This window comes from Kogia breviceps, chromosome 3 (assembly GCF_026419965.1).
Source record: "Kogia breviceps isolate mKogBre1 chromosome 3, mKogBre1 haplotype 1, whole genome shotgun sequence".
NCBI lineage: Eukaryota > Metazoa > Chordata > Mammalia > Artiodactyla > Physeteridae > Kogia > Kogia breviceps.
In genome coordinates this window covers 182,045,613-182,051,419 of record NC_081312.1, presented here as the reverse complement: position 1 = coordinate 182,051,419, position 5,807 = coordinate 182,045,613, and the positions used below count along the sequence as shown (strand labels likewise).

The following is a 5,807-nucleotide window of genomic DNA, read 5'->3' as shown; positions in this document are numbered from 1 at the left end:
TGAACGTTTGTGTCTCCCCAAAATGTGTATCTTGAAATCCTAACCCCTAATGTGATATTATTAGGGAGTGGAGGCTTTGGGAGATAATTAGATATGGGAATGGAGCCCTCATGATATAATCAGCACCTTTAAAAAAAAATGAGAGAGCTTGAAATCTGAAAAAGAGGGCATATATGTATACGTATAGCTGATTCACTGTGCTGTACAGCAGAAACTAACACAACATTGTAAAGCAACTAGATTCCAATAAAAATTAATTTTAAAAATCTGAGGGAGCTTGTTTCCTTTCTCTATCTTTCCCTCTCTCTCTCTCTCTCTCTCTCTCTCTCTCTCTCTCTCTCTGTCTCTTTCTGTCTCTCTCTCTCTCTCTCCCCCCGCCCAGACATGTGAGGATACGGCAAGAAATCAACCAACTGTAAACCAGGAATCGGGCCCTCACCAAAAACCAGATCTGCCAGCACCTTGAACTTCAGCCTCCAGAACGGTGAGAAAGAAGAGTCTGCCATTTAATCCACTCAGTCTGTGATCCTTTGTTACAGCAGCCCAAGCTGCCTGAGACAGAGGCTGAATGTATGCATTCATCTATTCAGCCAGTAGGCTTGCCCTTGGACATGGGGTGATGGGTAAACCGCTACCCTGTGATCTGGGGGTCAGCTGGGCCGGTACAGGAAGAGGGCAGGAGAAACGGCTGCCCCGTGAGGAGGATCCCCTCCTTGGCTCGGAACTACCCATCACCTGCCTATTTCAGCTTACCGCCATCCATGACTTCTAATATGGGAGTTTGCAGAGGACTCACTCATGGTCTCCAGGGGCCCTCTGTCTCGGGGAGGTAAGCTGGGCTCCTGGGATCAGAGTGCCAGGCGGCGGGCTGCAGGATGACCCGAGTCAGTGGACCAATCAGTAAAGGTGCTGGATGACCACCTTTATCCAAGGTCGTCTTGCATGGAGGCTCAAACAGAAGAGCCAGCGGAATAGGGTGCCAGGTCAAGGGGTGTCTGGGCCACGGTGGATGATTCTCCGGCTACTTGAGCGTGTGTGTGGATGGGGGAAGGAAGACATCTCTCTGCATCCCTTGTTGGAGGGATTTGTCTAAAAGTGGGCACACAAGAGACATAAAGCTTGACTCTCAGGGACGAAAGTCATCTGTAATACCATAATCATTGAACAGAATGCTAGAAATGCGAGAGAATATGAGGTCTGTTCATTTAACAAATATTTATGGAACATCTGTTAAAAGACTCAGGAATCTGTTAGACAGTTTAGGAGACTCTGGCAATCGATGCTGGCTGGCTCTGCCCTTCAGAAGGTTACAGAACAGCAGGAAGGAAAGTATCAGTGACTTTCTGAGGACACATAGCTGTGGTGGTGGTACAGTAACACTTAAAGCGTAAGTTTCTTAATTTCCCACCCAAGGCCGTGTCCACCAGCTCACACTGGCCTTGGTGAGATTTCATTTTACATCAGTTCTTTGTTACTGTCATTCCGTGTAAGTTTCAGGAGGTCAGAAACTTAGATTGGTTCCCTGTTTGATCCCTCACCCAGCGGGGAACACACGTGCTGTGTGTCTGACGCATGATAGGTGTGCACGGTACATTTTTTTAACTAAACGAACATGCAATTCTAAGGTCATGCAGTATATGACAATGTCTCCTCTCATGTTGTACTAAACACTTGCAATTTGTATTTAACTTGCTTTCCCTCCCACCCTTTACACAGAGGTAGAAGAGACGATGATCATGATTTTAAATAGCTAAGGATATTTTGTTCTCAGATCTGGCCTTACTGTTCAGAAGCGACTTTATTCTCATGTTAGTCTTAAATAATGAAAACCATACAGGCAGAAGCTCTCTGATCCAACTCTTTGGGGTAAAAAAAATCAACACTACTGCGACATTAATGCAAGTTATCGGTGTAGCTTAAATACTAATCCATCGATCCTCTTCCCATGTTATTAAAGCAAGAAAAATCACATCATAGATTTTCTGTGACTTGACAAGAAACCAAAGCAATGTCTAGATAACTTGAATAGTTCATGTATCACTTGGACAGTAGCCTAATCGTCATTTAACCCAAGCAGTATTCTCCATAGTAAACACAATTTTTTTTTTTTTTGTTTTGTGGTACGCGGGCCTCTCACTGTTGTGGCCTCTCCCATTGCGGAGCGCAGGCTCCGGACGTGCAGGCGCAGCGGCCACGGCTCACGGGCCCAGCCGCTCCGCGGCACGTGGGATCTTCCCGGACCGGGGCGCGAACCCGCGTCCCCTGCATCGGCAGGCGGACTCTCAACCACTGCACCACCAGGGAAGCCCTAGTAAACACAATTTAGAAACATAATTTCCATTGTTGCTGAAAGCCTCTTCTGGGCTTAATTTTTAACTCTGATTGAACTTGCCAAGGCAGTGAATGCATTTTCAGTCTCCTCTCAGTTAGAAATATGCCAGTCATTTGGGATAAAGAGTTAATAGTTACCGAGACTTTGGGATTCTTCAGTCTGTGAGGTCATTTTTTTTATAATAAGTTTAATAACCGGGCAGATAGCTCCCATCTACGTTCTTAGTGTTTCACAGTAACAGGAGAGGCATTACCCAAACCCCGCCGTTTACTTTTTTTATGCTATTTGCAATTATTTCAAATACTCTCCGGAGAGGTTAGGGCATCTTTCTGTGGAGGTGGGATATCTACCAGCAATGATCAAAATCTCACGCCTGGTGTTTCTCAGGGTCTGTTAGAAACTCCAGCTGAGCTTCTGGTCCTGGCTGGATGTCAGCGGAGCAGACAGACTTCCACGGTGCCATTTTATTAACTCACTCCAGGAGACAATGCGCTCTGCAAGGAGACTTTGTTCCTCCGTGTCTGCTGATCAGCTGCGGTGAGAAGGGAATGATCCCTTGGCTCCAGTTTCACTGAGCCGCACCCTTTCCTCAAGCCTTTTAACACAGGTCATCACATATCCTATTTTCTGTTTAGCGTGGTGAAGAGGGTGAAAGGACCGGAAGGGGTGGGTGAGAGCTCGGACCCACGGTAGCTGGACGGGGTCCTCTGAGCCCAGGTTCTCTTTGCACACTGCGCTCCTACCTGCCAACATCAGCCACTGGCTTTGCTGTCCCAGCGCCCACGGATCCGTTACCTCTCACAGTCGCAGGCTTTTAAGAGGGAGCGAAGCTGGGGGCAGGGTGTAGGCAAAGACGCTCTCTAAAAGGTGCACAAGAGCCTCACCTTCCATCCTTTGCCCAACAGCCCCAGGCTCACCTCGAATTTCACCTGCTACCCCCAGACCCTCTTGACCTAAGAGGCATTTTTACCCAAATTCTGAACACCAGCCCTTCTCTCTTCTGCAGAGGCTGCAAAAGCTGGGCCCTCTCTTGCCTCAAGGGTCAGGAGCCCTTATCCAGGAAGAATGACCAGCTCACCTCTCACTCTCTAAAGCTTCCCGTGCTGGGCTTCCCTGGTGGCGCAGTGGTTAAGAATCCGCCTGCCAATGCAGGGGACGCGGGTTCGTGCACCGGTCCGGGAGGATCCCACGTGCCACGGAGCGGCTGGGCCCGTGAGCCGTGGCCACTGTGCCTGCACGTCCAGAGCCTGTGCTCCGCAACGGGAGAGGCCGCAGTGGTGAGAGGCCCGCATACCGCAAAAAAAAAAAAAGAATCCACCTGCCAATGCAGGGGACACGGGTTCGAGCGCCGGTCCGGGAAGATCCCACGTGCCGCGGAGCAGCTAAGCCCGTGCGCCACAACTACTGAGTCTGCGCCCTAAAGCCCATGAGCCACAACTACTGAGCCCGCGTGCCACAACTACTGGGCCCACGCTACGCAACGAGAGAAGCCCCCGCGCACCACAACGAAGACCCAACGCAGCCAAAAATAAATAAATAAATTGATAAAAAATAAAAAATAAAGCTCCCTGTGCTGAGAGAAGCTGATGGCCTTGGGCTCGCCTGAGAGGAAGCAGCAGGCCTGCACCCCTGGGAGCCGTGCACGGCGGGACGGGGCACCCGGCCTGGCTGGAACTGCTGGAGCTGGTAGGAAGGGAGCTTCGGAGAAGAACACTTCCTGCCCCCAAGATGCCTTTCTGTGTGTCCTACAGCAGCGCCTCAAGAGGATTATAGTCAAGTGTTTCTGAATTGTCCGGCTGGCACTTAATGCTGGAAGATTCCTCAGAGGTGGTGAGTACACACCAAGGAACTAGTCTCACATTCTGGTTCCGTATCTGGGCAGGTCGCTTTGGATCACTCAGTGGCTCCTTACCTTGACAAGCATGGCCTGGTCATCTGGTCCCGGGCTCGCTCTCCAGCCTGGGCTCACAAGCTTCTTGCTCTGCAAACTCTGTACTCTTTGCAGTTCCTTGTGTACTAGGCCAGGAGTCCAAAGATTTTATCTGTAAAGGTCCAAATATAAATATTTTAGGCTTTGCAGGCCCTACAGACTCTGCAACTTGCATATCTTGCATATATACCTAATGCTATATTTCTATTTGGTTTTATAATCATCTGTTTTTATATACATTTCCCCATCAGACTCTGATTTTGCAAGCAAAGATTATTCATCTTTATATCTTTGTATCTAGAATCCAGCAAGTATCTGCCATATCTAGTGTTGAATGAATAATTTTTAGTGAATGAACTAAACAACAATACCAATGAAAGCCAAGCTATATCCCCTCCCAAACTGCCTCTAAAAGAAAACTGAAAGAAAGATGAAAGAAAGGAAGAGAGAGCGAGAGAGAAGAGAAGAGAAGAGAAAAGAGAAAAGAAAAGGAAAGGAAAGGAAAAAAAAGAAAAACTAAGACAGACAACAGCCAAATGCCAGAACCTGGGAGCAATTTACACTAACTGTAAGTCATACAGAACTGAATGAAGAAAAACAATCAGCTGCTCACGTGTGCTACAGATAGAGAGTCATCTAGACCTGCCAGGAGAAAAGATCTTGAACTCATTCTATCTGCCTCTGGACTCAGAGACTCAGGGTCTGTAACATCTGGAACAATCACTTCTTACACATGTAGATTCTGCTTTGGGGGCAGTGAGCTGTCATAAATTCTCCCTTCCTCCTTTATTCCTACCCATTTTCTCCCTAACTTATAGCCTCCCAATCTTCCTGTCCATTCAGATATCAGACAGAATTCCCAGAAACAGTGGGGCAGGAAGTGGGGAGAAGACGTGGTCCTCCTACAGATCACGGTGAATGCAAGGAAGGTGCTGCAGTGCACAATCTCCCCTGGGTTAGCTTTTCAGAGGACGGGGAAGTGAGCAGAGCACGAAATAACTTCACCTCAGCTCATCAGAATCACAGCAAGTGTGCGCCATGCTCAGTTCAAAATTGGAACAATACAGAGAAAACTAGCAAAGCGCCTGTGCAAAGATGACACGTAAATTCCGGAAGCATACTTTAAAAGTTTATGCTGTGTGAATTTACCTCTCTCTCTCTCTCCCTTTATCTATCTATCTATCTATATACATATATATATATAAACTAATAAATGAACAGATGTCTCCTCGACCCTGGAAACTGAGCTGGGAGTTATACACATTAAGCAGTCCTTTGGCTGTAAACCTCAGGATGTACCATAACCAGCATTTGAGTGGACAGTAAATGTAGCCAAGAGCAATCTTCACTCCCTATAGCTATTGTTCTAGAATAGGAAACAAGGAAAAGGCAAAAGAAGCCCAGAAAGTCAGTAGAACAAGAGAAAGGGAATTGTTTCAGAAAGAACATCTCAAAAAATAATATAGTAAACGAAGAAAATTAATCTCACAGAATGCAGAGTCAAGTTGAAAAGAAAGAGATAAATGACGGATGTGACAGTGTTCC

At 47.2% G+C, this 5,807-nt stretch overlaps 1 non-coding gene across 1 annotated transcript; it reads left to right on the top strand.

Moving 5' to 3' along the window:
• Window positions 1–5,287: 5,287 nt before the first annotated feature.
• Window positions 5,288–5,396, top strand: LOC131753906 (U6 spliceosomal RNA). The gene has a single exon (XR_009334969.1). It is a non-coding gene; the product is annotated as a U6 spliceosomal RNA (small nuclear RNA).
• The last annotated feature ends 411 nt before the right edge of the window (window positions 5,397–5,807 follow it).